At 39.3% G+C, this 20,269-nt stretch overlaps 1 protein-coding gene across 2 annotated transcripts in view; it reads right to left on the bottom strand.

Annotated features, from left to right (window-relative positions):
* The window catches only part of LOC126336392 (guanine nucleotide exchange protein smcr8b-like), a 103,833-nt gene that overhangs the window by 19,190 nt on the left and 64,374 nt on the right, over positions 1–20,269 (bottom strand). The gene's annotated exons all lie outside the window — the stretch shown is intronic.

Below are 20,269 nucleotides of genomic sequence, written 5' to 3'. Positions count from 1 at the left end.
AAAATATGCATGAACAAATAAGTAAAAAAATGTACAAAACCAAGGGGAAAAAGGACAGAATCGATGAGGTACTGGAATTCACATATGTTGGCATAAGGGAAGAGAGAGAGGGGATGGGTTAGGTCGAGGTTCAAATGTTCATGTGACACAGGTAGGTGTGGAAAATAACACATGAAAACAAGCAAGGATGAGGGAAGAAATGTGATCAATAGGAATAATTAGAACTAACAGCTGGATGAATTACAACAGTGCCTAGCGTGTGGCGTTAAATGGGATAATGCATCAATATGAATGGCACTCATTTCCTGTGATGTAAGGCCAATAAATTATGCCTCAAAATAAGTGTTTTTCAGAGTAATTAATTTTATGTTCATCTCATCTTTAGGTGTTTATATCTATGTACGTGTCATGAACACTGTATATTTATGTATTGTGTTCTTCACTAGTCATCTTAAAAACTTCCATTACAAGATTATGCAATGGCGTTACTAAAGAAACAAACATTCATGACATGTACAAAAATGTACACATCTGAAGATGTGTTGCCAGGCATCTTTAAATGTCATCACACAAAATAAATGCCTACGACAAAAGCAACTTGTTGCAGCTAATTCATTATAATTTACCTTCATTTTCAGCAGTCATAGTATCCATAATGGATAAGAATTTTTTAGGTACCAATGTTAATGTGAGAAAGAATAGGAAAACAAAACACAGCAATGAGATAAGAATCCCTCTCAACAAACTATTAGGAGTAACTTCTCAAATTTCTTCAATAGGCTTGATAGAAACCAATCCCACGCCAGTTGTCCATTCATGCTTTCTAGGATAGTAACAAATGAAAACATCATAGAGTTGTGGGATGAAAGAAAAGCCACTGAGCAAAACAAAACAATGGAAAGTCCAAGCTGGAATTTCAACAATAATATGAAAAAGATAGACTGCAACTCGCTGTAAAGGTGACACATTGAGTCACAGACTGGCACAATGGAAACACTGTTACATACTTAGTTCTCAGCCAATTCCTTCTTCAGAAAACAAAAGAAAGAAACACACACACGCACACACACACACACACACACACACACACACACACATATAAAGATGACGTGACTTACCAAACAAAAGCGTTGGCAGGTCGATAGACACACAAACATACACACAAAATTCAAGCTTTCGCAACCAACAGTTGCTTCTTCAGGAAAGAGGGAAGGAGAGGGAAAGACAAAAGGATGTGGGTTTTAAAGGAGAGGGTAAGGAGTCATTCCAATCCCAAGAGCAGAAAGACTTACCTTAGGGAGAAAAAAGGACAGGTATACACTCACACACACACACACACACACAAACACACACACACACACACACACACACACACACACACAGACAGACATCCATCCGCACATACACAGTCACAATCAGACATTTGTATACGCAAAGAGTTTGGGAAGAGATGTCAGTCAACACAGAAGTACAGCGGCAAAGATGTTGTTGAAAGACAGGTGAGGTATGAGCCCTCCTGACCCCACTGACACCGCACACCCCTACCTTCTACCTTCTTCCTAAAATTCACAAACCCAATCATCCTGGCCGCCCCATTATAGCTGGTTACCAAGCCACCACAGAGCGTATCTCTGACTACGTAGATCAACATCTTCAACCCATTACATGCAGTCTCCCATCCTTCATCAAAGGCCCAACCACTTTCTAGAACGCCTGGAATCCTACCCAATCTGTTACCCCCGGAAACCATCCTTGTAACCATTGATGCCTTATACACAAATATTCCGCACGTCCAGGGCCTCGCTGCGATGGAGCACTTCCTTTCATCTCTATCACCTGCCACCGTACCTAAAACCTCTTTCATTACCTTAACCAGCTTCATCCTAACCCACAACTACTTCACTTTCGTAGGCCAGACATACCAACAATTAAAGGGAACAGCCATGGGTACCAAGATGGCCCCATCGTACGCCAACCTATTCATGGGTCGCTTAGAGGAAGCCTTTTGGTTACCCAAGCCTGCCAACCCAAAGTTTGGTACAGATTTATTGATGACATCTTCATGATCTGGACTCACAGTGAAGACGAACTCCAGAATTTCCTCTCCAACCTCAACTCCTTTGGTTCCATAAGATTCACCTGGTCCTACTCCAAATCCCGTGCCACTTTCCTTGACGTTGACCTCCATCTGTCCAATGGCGAGCTTCACACGTCCGTCTACATCAAACCCACCAACAAGCAACAGTACCTCCATTATGACAGCTGCCACCCATTCCACACCAAACGGTCCCTTCCTTACAGCCTAGGTCTTTGTGGCAAACGAATCTGCTCCAGTCTGGAATCCCTGAACCATTACACCAACAACCTGAAAACAGCTTCCGCATCCCGAAACTACCCTCCCAAACTGGTACAGAAACAAATAACCAGAGCCACTTCCTCATCCCCTCAAACCCAGAATCTCCCACAGAAGAATCCCAAAAGTGCCCCACTTGTGACAGGATACTTTCCGGGACTGGATCAGACTTTGAATGTGGCTCTCCAGCAGGGATATGACTTCCTCAAATCCTGCCCTGAAATGAGATCCATCCTTCATGAAATCCTCCTCACTCCACCAAGTGTGTCTTTCCACCGTCCACCTAACCTTTGTAACCTCTACATTCATCCCTATGAAATTCCCAAACCACCTTCCCTACCCTCTGCCTCCTACCCTTGTAACCGCCCCCGGTGTAAAACCTGTCCTATGCAGCCTCCCATCACCACCTACTCCCTTCCTGTAACCCGGAAGGTGTACACGATCAAAGGCAGAGCCACGTGTGAAAGCACCCACATGATTTACCAACTGACCTGCCTACACTGTGAAGCTTTCTATGTGGGAATGACCAGCAACAAACTGTCCATTCACATGAATAGACACAGGCAGACAGTGTTTGTTGGTAATGAGGATCACCTTGTGGCTAAACATGCCTTGGTGCACGGCCAGCACATCTTGGCATAGTGTTACACCGTCCGGGTTATCTGGATACTTCCCACTAACATCAACCTGTCAGAACTCCAGAGGTGGGAACTTGCCCTTCAGTATATCCTCTCTTCTCATTATCCGCCAGGCCTCAACCTCCGCTAATTTCAAGTTGCCACCGCTCATACCTCACCTGTCTTTCAACAACATCTTTGCCTCTGTACTTCTACCTCGACTGACATCTCTGCCCAAACTCTTTGTGTATACAAATGTCTGCTTGTGACTGTGTATGTGCGGTTGGATTGTGTGTGTGTGTGTGTGTGTGTGTGTGTGTGTGTGTGTGTGTGTGTGTGTGTGTGTGTTACCTGTCCTTTTTTCCCCCTAAGGTAAGTCTTTCCGCTCCTGGGATTGGAATGACTCCTTACCCTCTCCTTTAAAACCCACATCCTTTCGTCCTTCCCTCTTTCCTGATGAAGCAACCGTTGGTTGTGAAAGCTTGAATTTTGTGTGTATGTTTGTGTATCTATCAACCTGCCAGCACTTTCGTATATATATATAACACACACAAGCAAGCACACCTTATTCCACATGTCCACTCTCTTTGACTGCCTATATAATGAAAAACATGGATTCAGAAATTAGAGATCAACAATAACTGCCATTTGTGTACGCATAAATTTTTGTATTCCAACCCCAGAAGACAAGTGACAGGAATAAACAGTAGTATTTATTGACCTACTGATAGCTTTTGGCTAACAGCCTTGCCGCAGTGGTAACACCACTTCCCGTCACATCATCAAAGTTAAGTGCTATCAGGCATGGTTAGCACTTGGATGGGTGACTGTCTGGGTCTTCCCAGCACTGTTGGCAAGCGAGGTACAATCAGTCCTTGTGAGGCCAATCGAGTCACTACTTGACTGCGAAGTAGCGGCTGCAGTCATGAAAACTGACAAAGACCTGGAGAATGGTGTGCTGACCACATGCCCCTCCGTGGCCACAACCAGTGATGTGACGGCTATTGGCTGAGGATGTTACAGCAGCTGATTGGTACTACTGGGCCTTTGCGGGCCTGGGCCTGTTTGGATGGAGTTTAGTTTAATTTATTGATAGCTTTTGACATGGTGGATTGTAAGATTCTGCTGTCAAAGCTTGAAAAGTACAATACTTGAAGTCTGTCCAACAGTTGGATCAGTTCCTTCCTGAGAAATCATAAGCAAACAGTGAGCATCAAGCATTCTAATGTCAGTATTATAACTATTTCTGAACACTTGTCAGATTATAAACAATTAAACATGGTGAACCCCAAAGGTAACCACAATTCTAATAAAGGGGCAAGTAAGGAAGAGTCACAGAACTGTCACAAAATAAATGGGTGCAGAATAATCAGCTTTTAGTAAACAGTAAAAGAAAATTAAGTAATCAATTCAAATTGCTGCTATAGGAGTTTAGTGTTTTACTGTGATTGATCCATTTTGGCTAGATGGATATATCACACGAAAATACTAAACTCCTACAGCAGCAATTTGGATTTCATTACATTCTCAGAGATATCTTCAATACTGCGGGCCCACTGGGTCATAAAATAAAACTATTGCACTAACATTTCACAATGGTCTGAACAAGGATACACACATCCCGTTTCCCTGTTATCAATAATGAACCAGTTGATAACAGTACAGAAGCCAAATTCTTAGGATTATGACCGCAAAGGAATGTAAAATGAGATCAACATATAGAATATCTTACCATAAAATTGAGCAAGGCCTGCTACCTGCTTCCCTCACTAAATCTTGCTGTAGCAGGAAAACATTCTAGAATAGATATCATGTCCATTTTTATTCTCACCTTAAATATGAGGTCACATTTTGCGAAATGCTAATAAAACAGCTATCACACATTAAAACGCCAAAAAAAGGGCCATTAGAATTATGATGGATGGAATCCTAGACTCATGTAAAGCTTTACATGCTTCTTGTTTATTTTATGTATTATTCCATCCAGGAATATCTTTATTGTTCTGTATTACAATTTTTATGTAACTCTTGATAACTTTGCAAATTAACCTATGGGCCCTCTGTTACAGTGCTGTGCCAGGCTCTATAAATCTTGCAATGATATAAAACTAATAAACAAAAATGTCACAATACAATTTTAATCCTTTTCTTCATGATGACATAGTGACTTGTGAGTATCTAGGTTCTTTTATCTATTCTAAGTGCACTCCCTTTTCTCTCTATAACATGCCCTTTTCTCTTTATAACATGTTGCTCAGATTATCTGTTCAACAGGGAAAATTCCTTAATCATACATTAAATTATTAACATTTTTATCTCACATAAATTGGAAATCAATTCCTGAGATTTGTACACTCTTACAAATGCAACTAGCTAACTGTCTCTTTATACGAGATATCTTCATCTAATGGTACAAATTATCTACCAATACATTGCTTATGTTTAAGCGTGAGATGAAATAGATGTCACAGTATGTATACCCATTTGGGAAAACAACCACCCAAGTAACTTATCTACTCGGATGTTTTATTTAGATGGTTAAATAGTAGAACTTCAGTTTCAGGAAGTTCTTGTCTGAGTATTGGCCAAACAACCAAATATGAGTCTCCAGAATATTATACTGGCTTTGTGGTAGATTAAAGACTTATTACCAAATAGAACTCACCATGCTGTTTTTAATGTTATTTGTATAACACTTCATGGCAAAACAATCATGCTTTTGATATGTCATTATGTGAACCATAATGTGTTTTGACTATCAAGCTCTTTCCATTCATTTTTACTTAAAATGTGAAGCAAAACCAAAAAAAATATTAATAACTGTACTCAGATACTGCAAGTATTCTATGTATGGATCATAGTGCAAACAACATGCCTTTCCTGTTGCACTGCCAACAAAATTTCGTTTCTTCTGGCATTGTTTTTAAAGAATAAAAATCAACAAGTGTGAAAACAACATCATGCGCACTGAAACAGAGACTTTTCTGTTCTTGATTTGACTTCTAAATAATGCAAGAAACTCTGTTGGTGTGAGAAATCTCACAGTTAGAAAATTGTTGTGAAATGCATGAAGACCTGTAGAGGATTGATGCTTGGTACAGTGATTCAAAACTGACCCTCAAAATAAGAAAATATACTGTACTGTGCATATTTCTGTCTGTTACGCTTTCACAACTAAACCACTGAACTGATTTTCATCAAAAACTGATATGCAGATAATCTGAATGCTGAGGGAGACCATAGCCTACATAGAAAGTCTTAGATACAAAACATTTATTGATTTGAAGAATATAATACAAAATTTGGAACAATAATTATTCTTTAGGAAAGCTATTTACTCTTTGACTTTTGAACTTTATCTTCTTTGAGAAATCCTTTTATTGTTTGATCTGAGATAATACAGTTCTATGTATTGAATACAATGGTTTATAATCCTCAACCTTTTTAATCCATTCTTCCACACTAATATCAGTGACAAGCCAGTCACATTTTAGGCAGTGACCATCATGTGTCTCTTGTTTCTTGTTATGGTCTTCAGTCCTGAGACTGGTTTGATGCAGCTCTCCATGCTACTCTATCCCGTGCAAGCTTCTTCATCTCCCAGTACTTACTACAACCTACATCCTTTTGAATCTGCTTAGTGTATTCATCTCTTGGTCTCCTTCTACGATTTTTACCCACCACACTGCCCTCCAATACTAAATTGGTGATCCCTTGATGCCTCAGAACATGTCCTACCAAGTCATCCCTTCTTCTAGTCAAGTTGTGCCACAAGGTCCTCTTCTCCCCAATTCTATTCAATACCTCTTCATTAGTTATGTGATCTACCCATCTAATCTTCAGCATTCTTCTGCAGCACCACATTTCGAAAGCTTCTATTCTCTTCTTGTCCAAACTATTTATCATCCATGTTTCACTTCCATACATAGCTACACTCCTACAAATACTTTCAGAAATGACTTCCTCACACTTAAATCTATACTTGATGTTAACAAATTTCTCTTCTTCAGAAACGCTTTCCTTACCATTGCCAGTCTACATTTTATATGCGCTCTACTTTGACCATCATCAGTTATTCTGCTCCCCAAATCGCAAAACTCCTTTACTACTTTAAGTGTCTCATTTCCTAATCTAATTCCCACAGCATCACCCGACTTAATTCGACTACATTCCATTATCCTCGTTTTGCTTTTGTTGATATTCATCTTATATCCTCCTTTCAAGACACTGTCTATACCATTCAACTGCTATTCCAAGTCCTTTGCTGTCTCTGACAGATTTACAATGTCATCAGCGATCCTCAAAGTTTTTATTTCTTCTCCAAGGATTTTAATACCTACTCCGAATTTTTCTTTTGTTTCCTTCACTGCTTGCTCAATATACAGATTGAATAACATGGGGGATAGGCTACAACCCTGACTCACTCCCTTCCCTACCACTGCTTCCCTTTCATGTCCCTTGGCTCTTATAACTGCCATCTGGTTTCTGTACAAATTGTAAATAGCCTTTCACTCCGAGTATTTTCCCCCTGCCACCTTCAGAATTTCGAAGAGAGTATTCCAGTCAACATTATCAAAAGCTTTCTCTAAGTCTACAAATGCTAGAAACGTAGGTTTGCCTTTCCTTAATCTTTCTTTGAAGGGTCTGTATTGCCTCACATGTTCTAACATTTATACGGAATCCAAATTGATCTTCCCCAAGGTCAACTTCTACCAGTTTTTCCATTCATCTGCAAAGAATTCGCATTAGTATTTTGCAGCCATGGCTTATTAAACTGATAGTTCGGTAATATTCATATCTGTCAACACCTGCTGTCTTTGGGATTGGAATTATAATATTCTTCTTGAAGTTTGAGGGTATTTCACCTGTCTCACACATCTTGCTCATCAGATGGTAAAGTTTTGTCATGACGGGCTCTCCCAAAGCCATCAGTAGTTCTAATGGAATGTTGTCTACTCCCAGGGCCTTGTTTTGACTCAGGTCTTTCAGTGCTCTGTCAAATTCTTCACGCAGTATCGTACCTCCCATTTCATCTTAATCTACATCCTCTTCCATTTCCATAATATTGTCCTCAAGTACATCACCCCTGTATAGACCCTCTATATACTCCTTCCACCTTTCTGCTTTCCCTTCTTTGCTTAGAACTGGGTTTCCAACTGAGCTCTTGATATTCATACAAGTGGTTCTCTTTTCTCCAAAGGCATCTTTAATTTTCCTGTAGGCAGTATTTATCTTACCCCTAGTGAGATAAGCCTTTACATCCTTACATTTGTCCTCTAGCCATGCCTGCTTAGCCATTTTGCACTTCCTGTTGATCTCATTTTTGAGACATTTGTATTCCTTTTTGCCTGCTTCATTTACTGCATTTTTATATTTTCTCCTTTCATCAATTAAATTCAATATTTCTTCTGTTACCCAAGGATTTCTACCAGACCTCGTCTTTTTACCTACTTGCTACCTTCACTACTTCATCCCTCAGAGCCAGCCATTCTTCTTATGCTGTATTTCTCTCCCCCCACCCCTCCCCCCTCCACCACGGCATTCCTGTCAATTGTTCCCTTATGTTCTCCCTAAAACCTCTACAACCTCTGGTTTAGTCAGTTTATCAAGGTCCCATTTCCTTAAATTCTCACCTTTTTGCAGTTTCCTCAGTTTTAATCTACAGTTCATAACCAATAGATTGTGGTCAGAGTACACATCTGCCCCTGGAAATGTCGCACAATTTGAAACCTGGTTCCTAAATCTCTGTCTTACCATTATACATGGTGTTACCAAATGGTACGCCCAAACTTTCAGGAAACATTCCTACACTCTAATAAAGAAAAGATGTTATGTTGACATGTGACCGGAAATGCTTAATTTCCATGTTAGAGCTCATTTTAGTTTCGTCAGTATGTTCTTCCACCTACTCTCAATGGAGCACGTTATCAAGATTTCATACGGGATACTCTACCTGTGCTCCTGGAACATGTGCCTTCACAAGTACGACACAACCTGTGGTTCATGCACGATGGAGCTCCTGCACATTTCAGTCGAAGTGTTCGTACGCTTCTCAACAACAGGATCGGTGACCAATGGATTGGTAGAGGCGGACCAATTCCATGGCCTCCACGCCCTCCTGACCTCAACCTTCTTGACTTTCATTTATGAGGGCATTTGAAAGCTCTTCTCTACGCAACCGCGGTACCAAATGTAGAGACCCTTTGTGCTCGTATTGTGGACGGCTGTGATACAATACGCCATTCTCCAGGGCTGCATCAGCGCATCAGGGATTCCATGCGACGGAGGGTGGATGCCTGATTCCTTGCTAACAGAGGACATTTTGAACATTTCCTGTAACAAAGTGTTTGAAGTCACGCTGGTACATTCTGTTGCTGTGTGTTTCCATTCCATGATTAATGTGATTTGAAGAGAAGTAATAAAATGAGCTCTAACATGGAAAGTAAGCATTTCTGGACACATGTCCACATAACATATTTTCTTTCTTTGTGTGTGATGAATGTTTTCTGAAAGTTTGGCCGTACCTTTTTATAACACCCTGTGTAATCTATCTGATACCTTTTAGTATCTCCAGGCTTCTTTCTTGTATACAACCTTCTTTCATGATTCTTGAACCAAGTGTTAGCTATGATTAAGTTATGCTCTGCACAAAATTCTACCAGGCGGCTTCCTCTTTCATTTCTTACCTCCAACCCATATTCACCTACTATGTTTCCTTCTCTCCCTTTTCCTACTCTCAAATTCCAGTCACTCATGATTATTAAATTTTCGTCTCCCTTCACTACCTGAATGATTTCTTTTATCTCATCATACATTTCATCAATTTCTTCATCATCTGCAGAGCTAGTCGGCATATAAACTTGTACCACTCTAGTAGGCATGGGCTTCGTGTCTATCTTGGCCACAATAATGCGTTCACTATGCTGTTTGTAGTAGCTTACCTGCACTCCTACTTTTTTATTCATTATTAAACCTACTCCTGTATTACCCCAATTTGATTTTGTATTTATAACCCTGTATACACTTGACCAAAAGTCTTGTTCCTCCTGCCACTAAACTTCGCTAATTTCCACTATATCTAACATCAACATATCCATGTCCCTTTTTAAATTTTCTAACATACCTGCACTATTAAGGGATCTGACATTCCACACTCCGGACTGTACAACACTAGTTTTCTTTCTCCTGATAACGACATCCTCCTGAGTAGTCCCCGCCCGGAGATCTGAATGGGGGACTATTTTACCTCCAGAATATTTTACCCAAGAGGACGCCATCATCATTTAACCATACAGTAAAGCTGGATGCCCTCGGGAAAAATCACGGCTGTAGTTTCCCCTTGCTTTCAGCCGTTTGCAGTACCAGCACAACAAGGTCGTTTTGGTTAGTGTTACAAGGCCAGGTCAGTCAATCATCCAGACTGTTGCCCCTGCAACTACTGAAAAGGCTGCTGCCCCTCTTCAGGAAACACACATTTGTCTGGCCTCTCAACAGATACCCCTCCGTTGCAGTTGCACCTACGGTATGGCCATCTGTATCGCTGAGCCACGCAAGCCTCCCCACAAACGGCAAGGTCCATGGTTCATGGGGGGACGTGTCTCTTATAGTTTTTTGAAACGCCTGAAGACTCACAATGACAGCGTCATTTAAATGCTGCATAGCAAACAGAGAGACATCGCGCCTTTGCATGTAGAACATGGGAGGCTTTAAGTGAGGCTGCATCTAATTGCAATATGCAAGCACAGCCATGGATGACAGACCGCCAAGTGAGATTGGCTATCATTACTGCATGTACAAATATTATAAAATTTGCACAGCACCAAATTAAAAAAAAATTCTTCCTTTATCAGTTTAACATTATTTAATAATTTTTAGAAAGTCCACATTTTATTTTAATAATATAACCGTCACTCATCATAACAAAACTACTGACGTGTCAATGGCTCTTTGTGTTGTGGTTAGCACTGCTGACCCTCAATCATAGGGTCCTGGGTTCATTTCTCAGTGAGGTCGAATTTACTCTGCTCAGGACTGGGAGCATGTTGTCCTATTTGTTGTTTTATCACCACTGATGTGCAAGTCACTGAAGTGTCATCAAATAAAAGACTTGCCTTGAGTAACCAGGCATCCCAAATGAGTCTTGCAGTCAGTAAAGCCATACGCGCACCTGATTTCAATTTACTGGTAGGCACTCATGTAAGAGCTAGATACAATGCTCACGCAATCCTCAATGTGTTCATTCTTACTTCCTTACAAATATAATTAAATGTGAAAGTAGCTTTGGAGGTTAATCATTAAATTTGTGTTTGTACCACCCTAATCAACGCCAAAACCCAATTAGGAAAGACCATCATGATGTAAAGTAGGGAAAAGTTATCCTGACAGGTACGGCAACTTTGCCAATGATATAACATTAGAAAGTCTTGATAAACACCAACATTAAGCATAACAGAGTGTGTTTTGGTAGAAAGGAAGAAGAAAGAAAGGTAATCTTTAGTTATTTACCAAACATCTAAGTTGTTGTTGTTGTAGTCTTCAGTCCTGAGACTGGTTTGATGCAGCTCTCCATGCTACTCTATCCTGTGCAAGCTGCTTCATCTCCCAGTATGTACTGCAACTTACATCCTTTTGAATCTGCTTAGTGTATTCATCTCTTGGTCTCCTTCTACGAATTTTACCCTCCACACTGCCCTCCAATACTAAATTGGTGATCCCTTGATGCCTCAGAACATGTCCTACCAAGTCATCCCTTCTTCTAGTCAAGTTGTGCCACAAGGTCCTCTTCTCCCCAATTCTATTCAGTACCTCCTCATTAGTTATGGTATCGACCCATCTAATCTTCAGCATTCTTCTGTAGCACCACATTTCAAAATCTTCTATTCTCTTCTTGTCCAAACTATTTATTGTCCATGTTTCACTTCCATATATGGCTACACTCCATACAAATACTTTCAGCAACGATTTCCTTACACTTAAATCTATTCCTTGCCATTGCCAGTCTACATTTTATATCCTCTCTACTTCGACCATCATCAGTTATTTTGCTCCCCAAATAGCAAAACTCTTTCACTACTTTAAGTGTCTCATTTCCTAATCTAATTCGTCAACATCACCCGATTTATTCGACTACATTCCATTATCCTCATTTTGTTTTTGTTGATGTTCATCTTATATCCTCCTTTCAAGACACTGTCCATTCCGTTCAACTGCTCTTCCAAGTCCTTTGCTGTCTCTGACAGAATTACAATGTCATCTGCAAACCTCAAAGTTTTTATTTCTTCTCCATGGATTTTAATACCTACTCTGAATTTTTCTTTTGTTTCCCTTACTGCTTGCTCAATATACAGATTGAATAACATCGGGGATAGGCTACAACCCTAACTCACTCCCTTCCCAACCACTGCTTCCCCTTCATGTCCCTCGACTCTTATAGCTGCCAGCTGGCATCTGTACAAATTGTAAATAGCCTTTCGCTCCCTGTATTTTACAATGCCACCTTTAGAATTTGAAAAAGAATATTCCAGTCAACATTGTCAAAAGCTTCCTCTAAGTCTACAAATGCTAGAAACGTAGGTTTGCCTTTCCTTAATCTTTCTTCTAAGATAAGTCGTAAGGTCAGTATTGCCTAACATGTTCCAATATTTCTACGGAATCCAAACTGATCTTCCCTGAGATCAGCTTCTAGCAGTTTTTCCATTCATCTGTAAAGAATTTGTGTTAGTATTTTGCAGCCATGACGTATTAAACTGATAGTTTGGTAATTTTCACATCTGTCAACACCTGCTTTCTTTGGGATTGGAAGTATTATATTCTTCTTGAAGTCTGAGGGTATTTCGCTTGTCTCATACATTTTGCTCACCAGACTGTAGAGTTCTGTCAGGACTGGCTCTCCCAAGGCTATCAGTAATTCTAATGGAATTTTGTCTACTCCCGGGGCCTTGTTTCGACTTAGGTCTTTCAGTGCTCTGTCAAACTCTTCACGCAGTATCATATCTCCTATTTCATCTTCGTCTACATCTTCTTCCATTTCCGTAATATTGCCCAGAAGTACGTCGCTCTTGTATAGACACTCTACATATTCCTTCCACCTTTCTGCTTTCCCTTCTTTGCTTAGAACTGGATTTCCAACTGAGCTCTTGATATTCATGCAAGTGGTTCTCTTTTCTCCAAAGGTCTCTTTAATTTTCCTGTATGCAGTAGCTATCTTAGCCCTAGTGAGGTAAGCCTTTACATCCTTACATTTGTCCTCTAGCCATGCCTGCTTAGCCATTTTGCACTTCCTGTTGATCTCATTTTTGAGACATTTGTATTCCTTTTTGCCTGCTTCATTTACTGCACTTTTATATTTTCTTCATTCATCAATTAAATTCAATATTTCTTCTGTCACCCAAGGATTTCTACTAGCCCTCGTCTTCTTACCTACTTGTTCGTCTGCTGCCTTCACTACTTCATCCCTCAAAGCTACCCATACTACTACTACTGTATTTCTTTCCCCTATCTTTTTCAATTGTTCCCTTATGCTCTCCCTGAAACTCTGTACAACCTCTGGTTTAGTCAGTTTATCAAGGTCCCATCTCTTTAAATTCCAACCTTTTTGCAGTTTCTTCAGTTTTAATCTACAGTTCATAACCAATAGATTGTGGTCAGAGTCCACATATGCCCCTGGAAATGTCTTACAATTTAAAAACTGGTTCCTAAATCTCTGTCTTACCATTATATAATCTATCTGAAACCTTCCAGTAACTTCAGGCCTCTTCCATGTATACAACCTTCTTTCATGATTCTTGAACCAAGCATTTAATTTATGCTCTATGCAAAATTCTACCAGACGGCTTCCTCTTTCATTTCTTACACCCAATCCATATTCACCTACTATGTTTCCTTCTCTCCCTTTTTCTACTCTCAAATTCCAGTCACTCATGATTATTAAATTTTCGTCTCCCTTCACTACCTGGATAATTTCTTTTATCTCATCATACATTTCATCAATTTCTTCATCATCTGCAGAGACAGTTGGCATATAAACTTGTACCACTCTAGTAGGCATGGGCTCCGTGTCTATCTTGGCCACAATAATGCGTTCACTATGCTGCTTGTAGTAGCTTACCCGCACTCCTATTTTTTTTGGTTCATTATTAAACCTCCTCCTGCATTACCCCTATTTGATTTTGTATTTAAAACCCTGTATTCACCTGACCAAAAGTCTTGTTCCTCCTGCCACCAAAATTCCCTAATTCCCACTATATCTAACTTTAACATATCCATGTCCCTTTTTAAGTTTTCTAACCTACCTGCCCGATTAAGGGATCTGACATTTCATGCTCTGATCCGTAGAACGGCAGTTTTCTTTCTCCTGATAACGATGTCCTCTTGAGTAGTCCCTGCCCAGAGATCTGAATGGGGGACTATTTTACCTCCAGAATATTTTACCCAAGAGGACGTCATCATCATTTAACCATACAGTAAAGCTGGATGCCTTCGGGAAAAGCTACGGCTGTAGTTTCCCCTTGCTTTCAGCCATTTGCAGTATCAGCACAGCAAGGCCGTTTTGGTTATTGTTACAAGGCCAGATCAGTCAATCATCCAGACTGTTGCCCCTGCAACTACTGAAAAGGCTACTGCCCCTCTTCAGGAAACACACGTTTGTCTGGCCTCTCAACAGATACCCCTCCGTTGTGGTTGCACCTACGGTACGGTTATCTGTATCGCTGAGGCACACAAGCCTCCCCACCAATGGCAATGTCTATGGTTCATGGGGGGAGGAATATCTAAGTAATAATTGCAAATTAATACCATGAAAGTTAAGTCCAAAGAAATGTCAGTTAGAGATAACTTTTATGTGGGAGTTGTAAACGCAATGAAGAAATTCAATGCATCTACAATATTCATTCACGGAAAAGGTAAGTAGCTTGCTAGCTATTGTGCTATAAAGTCATACGAGAGCAGCTCTTGCCATAGTTGAGCGAACGGAGCGCGATGAGATTGTTTTACTTCCAAGAGTCGTTGTTGTGTGACATAGATGCACGGATTTTGTGAATTGATTCTCAGACTAGTGACTTGAACTGAATGTGTATGCCAAGTTGTTGGACTTTATTAATGGAAGTAGGCAATATTGGATTCAACATTCATATAAATGAACTTATAGAAAGGAATGGACAAAGTTTCGAAAGACTATAATACACGTTTAGTCTCGAGTAGGAGACACTGACACGAATACATGAAGAAGATACAATTACGCCAAGGGTTAAAGCTGTAGTAATTGTCTCGATACTTGAAACTAACAGAACTGCCAGTGCTAATTAATCGTGTGTGCATGTAGCATTATGTTTATAAGGTATTTAGCGAAAATGAGCAATAAAATTCTTCATCAAAAGTGGAAATTCAACTTGTCACCTCCATCTTTTTATGAATATTTGGTAATTGCTCGTCAAAAGTTAATGAACAGTGACTAACTTGGAAGTAAATTTGTGGACTGTTAGTTGTGACAAGGAAGGTTTGGACATACATAATATTACGATGCAAGATAATTAAGACATTGTAAAAGAGTATCTGTGGATTTTGCATCATATAGAGTGAAGAATTTTACTTAGCAACGAACAAACAACGACCAATACAATCTGTAATTGAACTTTTTCCTCGCTTTTGGTGATGTGGACAACGCGCATGAGGGAAGATTCACCAATTACTGCTCTAAAGTATTAACCAGGCACATAATAATTCAACTTCAAACCATAAGAGACAATCAGAGTGCGCAGTTTGCATTAATAAGGAAACTGCGGACTCTCAATCAAACTTTAATCATTACGCGAGGAACGATTTCTTAAGAGCTTTTTCAGATCTTGTCTCTCGTTAACCAACAAGGACATCTATCATCGTGCATTGCGTCTCAACTCCACCGACCGAGCTGTAGCAGTAACAGCTCCACAGCATCAACATCAGCAGCACGCAGCGGAGAGGGGACGTCACATGGTGTAATATACATGCTGTGTAATATATACATGCCCATTCCCCTCAACATGCAGTGCTTGGCAGCAATACTGAGTGCACCGCATCATTGTGCATTGGGGCAGTTAGGGCAGGGCGGAGATCATGAGCTATGTTTACTCAAAGAGGCATACATGAGAGGGCAGCTGATGTTATTGCATGTACAATAGCATATTGCTCACTATCATCTATTATAACAAAACTATTGATACGTGAGTGCAGCAGCAGGTAACAGCTAGTGTACATATAAATATGTTCAAAGAAAGCAAAGTCAGACTTATAATAGTTAGAAGTGTGACAAGGAAGTGTAAGTCACCTGTGAATGAGATTTCGCTGATTCTTGAATACTGCACATCAACCTGCGATCACTATCAGGTATAATCAATACAGATGTCTGAGATGATTCAAAGAAGAGCAGAATATTTAACCACAGGTTCATTTAGAAAGAGGGAGAGTGACAAGGTGGTGTTCATCCACCTCCAGCTCAAGATGCTACAAGAGGTACTAGGTATCATTGAGAGGTTTACTGTTAAAATTCAGAAATGTGCATTCCAAGAAAGTCTAATAACATAATTCTACCTCCCCATACAAATCTAATGAAATGACTTCAGTGGTAAAATCAGAGAAATTCAAGCTAATACAGTGGCTTTCCTTACAGCTGTTATTCGCCTACACTATGTACAAATTGTACAGAAAAGGGGAAAAATGATGAGTACAGGTGTAGTCAGGAAAAAATAACAGAAAGGTATCGAAATTTTCACCAAGTGGAGAAAGGTGATAACTTAAGTCATAGGGTGCACGTCACAATTAAATTCAAATGGGACATAAATCAAAATTTCTTCACACTTCAAAGCATGAATATACAAGCAGCAACCAAAATCTGGAAATATTTTACGTTCTGTTATGCCTGTAGTATAGTATACGTCATAATAAGACATAATGGAAATAAAAGCTCCAAAACTAGCTGCAATAAGACAACGTGTTTAATATTTTAAATGACAGGGCAGTTTAGGCTTAATTGCTTCATCAAGTGAACTGTCAAAACAACTTCGGTAAGACTATTTATATGTAGATTGTGCTGTTTCATGTTTAAATTTGCATTGGTACTTACACCTAGTTGGAAGTGATGACAGTATTGCATCTACAGTAATTCTTTTTTTTTTTTTTCATCAAGTTGAGGTACGTATAAAATTTTTTGTAGTTACAAAACATAAAAATATATCTTTTACTAACAAAGAGATAGAGGGGCTGGCCAGTACTTACCTCAGCTCAGTACAGCCGATAGAGACTCAAAAAACAACCGAAAATTTAAGCTCCTAGCTTTCGGAATAAATGTTCCTTCATCAGGGAGGAGAGAGGGGAAAGAAAGGGAAGAAGGGAAAGTGGATTTAGTTACTCACAACCCAGGTTATGAAGCAACAGGGAAAGGAAAACAGGGAAGGTAGCAAGGATGGAGGCATGGTTGTCAGAGGGAACAAGTTCTTTATGTCAAAACCACATGGTTTTTACAGTCGCAGAATCGAAAAGTTACTGAAGCGTTGACATACTGTTTGTGAGTACTGAAGGAGAATATATTATTGAAGACTAAAGTCTCTATTATGTGTATTGGCTTCCCTCTGACAACCATGCCTCCATCCTTGCTACCTTCCCTGTTTTCCTTTCCCTGTTGCTTCATAACCTGGGTTGTGAGTAACTAAATCCACTTTCCCTTCTTCCCTTTTTTCCCCTCTCTCCTCCCTGATGAAGGAACATTTATTCTGAAAGCTAGGAGCTTAAATTTTCGGTTGTTTTTTGTGTTTCTATCGGCTGTACTGAGCTGAGGTAAGTACTGGCCAGCCCCTCTATCTCTTTGTTAGTAATTGTTTCACATCTTTATATGAGATTTTCCATTAATTAGTTAAAAATATATCTTTGACAGATATTTTAGCAGTTCAGTGTTTTGGCAGTTCTTTACTAGAATGACATATGTTTACAAAGTGTTAGGTAGGTGGATAAGTTCGTACCACTTTTCCATAAGTTTAATAAACCCACCAAATACACATAATAGAGACTTTAGTCTTCAATAATATATTCTCCTTCAGTACTCACAAACAGTATGTCAACACTTCAGTAACTTTTCGATTCTGCGACTGTAAAAACCATGTGGTTTTGACATAAAGAACTTGTTAAGCCATATCCGGAGCACAATTTCATCCTGAAAGGAAGTTCTATGAAGGCTGTTCAATAGAAAGTGGAAAAGGTGAAAATCTGAATTCAAGAGCAGGTGATAAGGTGGGAGCAGAATGACTTCCCAACTCAATTCTTGTATATTGTTTTTTGTCAGTCTACGAGAAAGCAGATGGGTGTTGCCATGCCTTTGTTCTTGAATTTCATCTGCAAGATGTCTCAGTTGTTGCCAATAAATGCCAGCAGTTGCGGTTACATCACATGTAGCAATTCTTAGTACACCACACTATCGCTGTTCCACCAGACACATAACTTTATCTTTTGTGGATGCGCGCAGGTCTCTGTACAAGAGTTTGCTGCTTTGTTTGTGTTCAACCATTCCTTCCTTTTACTTATGTTAGCCTATAGACAGCATGTCTTGTCACCATTAACAATGCAGGATAGGCAAGGTGGGTGCTGCTCACAAGCCAACTGATGACCAGGAAGCAGAGATGCACAAACGGTTACCCACTGATTTTTGCGATTTTGGCTTAGAGCAAGCATGCAGTGGGCACACAGCTCATTTTTGAACCCCGTTGCATGCAAATGTTGCACAATGGGCGACTGATCATAGTTTATCGCATTTGTCAGTTCTTGAGCACAATGATATGGATCATTGTGGATTAATGCGTTTAAACAATCTTCATCAAATCCCAAAGGTCTTCTTGAACATGGAGAGTCAGTAATGTCTAAACGATCCTCCTTAATACAAGAAAACATTTTTCTTGCTATATTCTGACCAATGGCATTATCCTGTTGCAAATGTTTCTGGCTGCCTACGCTGCTGTCACCCCTCTTTTAAAATGAAGCAGAGGAAGACATTGGAAATATTCTGAGCCCTCCACTTGGCACGCTATTTTCTAGCATCCGAAGCTCCACACACTATCTCCAAATGACAAAATGACAATATGTAGACTCAAATAACAACAATGAATTACAAATAAAAATGACAATTGATAAATAAACTCATAGCAACCAGAATACCAACATGCTAAACAAAAATGTTACGAGCTTATGCACCAACCTGATATACATGGCTTATCTGTGACGATGTTACATTTCACTGTTTCTATTTCCTTTTGAATTTTATCTATGGTCTGTGTACAAATACAAATTCCACCTAACAGCAGATCTGACATTACAAACCTATATACCAACATAACAGTGCAGGAAACAAAATCTATTACAGCACAGGAAAACTTCTACTGCAGAAACTTATCAAATCATGTCTTCTTAAAATAGCTTTATCCCTAAATTATTTGAACGCCAGAAATCAAAGAAAACTGAAACTGCATTAGAAACATTAAATAGAATAACAAAATGCCTTACTATGAACATTCTCAAAAAACTAGAAATATATATTCAAACAAGAAGATACCCACATGAAATTCTACATGAACACCAGACTTTAAACATGCTCAAAAACTTTATTGACATAACAGAATACAAAAGGGATAGTCATATGGGAAACAAAATATACACAAACCATAGATAAAATTCAAAGGAAAATTAAAACAAGGAAATGTAAGACGATCTCTGGTAAACCATATATATTTTTAAACACATAGCACTGCAGTAAAGAACTGCCAAAATACTGAACAGTCAAAACATCTGTCAAATGTATTTTTACATTTTGTAGCAACAAAAAATGTTGTACTTACCACAACTCGACACCAAAAAAATTTACAATAGATGCAATATGTAAGTACCAACGCAATTGTAAACATAAAGCAACCATAATTTACGTATGGATAATCTTACCAATATGTTATTTTTGCAGGTCACTTGATAATGGCAATTGCGTCAAAACATGCGTGTCATGTAAAATATTATATATATTATCTTATTGCGGCTAGTTATAGAGCTTTGATTTTCATTATGTCTTATACGAATTGTAAAGTTTAAATGCGCGCGCGCGCATACACACACACACACACACACACACACACACACACACACACACACACACTGTAATTTTCCTATATTTTAATGTAATCAATTTGTATTATTTGAGGAGTGAAACAGGAGAGATCAAGTTTATAAGTTTATGCACTAAGGAAATAGTCTCAGAAGGCTTAGAAAGGTCACAAACGTTTTCAGCATTTTACTC

Source organism: Schistocerca gregaria, chromosome 2 (assembly GCF_023897955.1).
Source record: "Schistocerca gregaria isolate iqSchGreg1 chromosome 2, iqSchGreg1.2, whole genome shotgun sequence".
NCBI lineage: Eukaryota > Metazoa > Arthropoda > Insecta > Orthoptera > Acrididae > Schistocerca > Schistocerca gregaria.
This window is presented reverse-complemented; position numbering and strand designations above follow the sequence as displayed.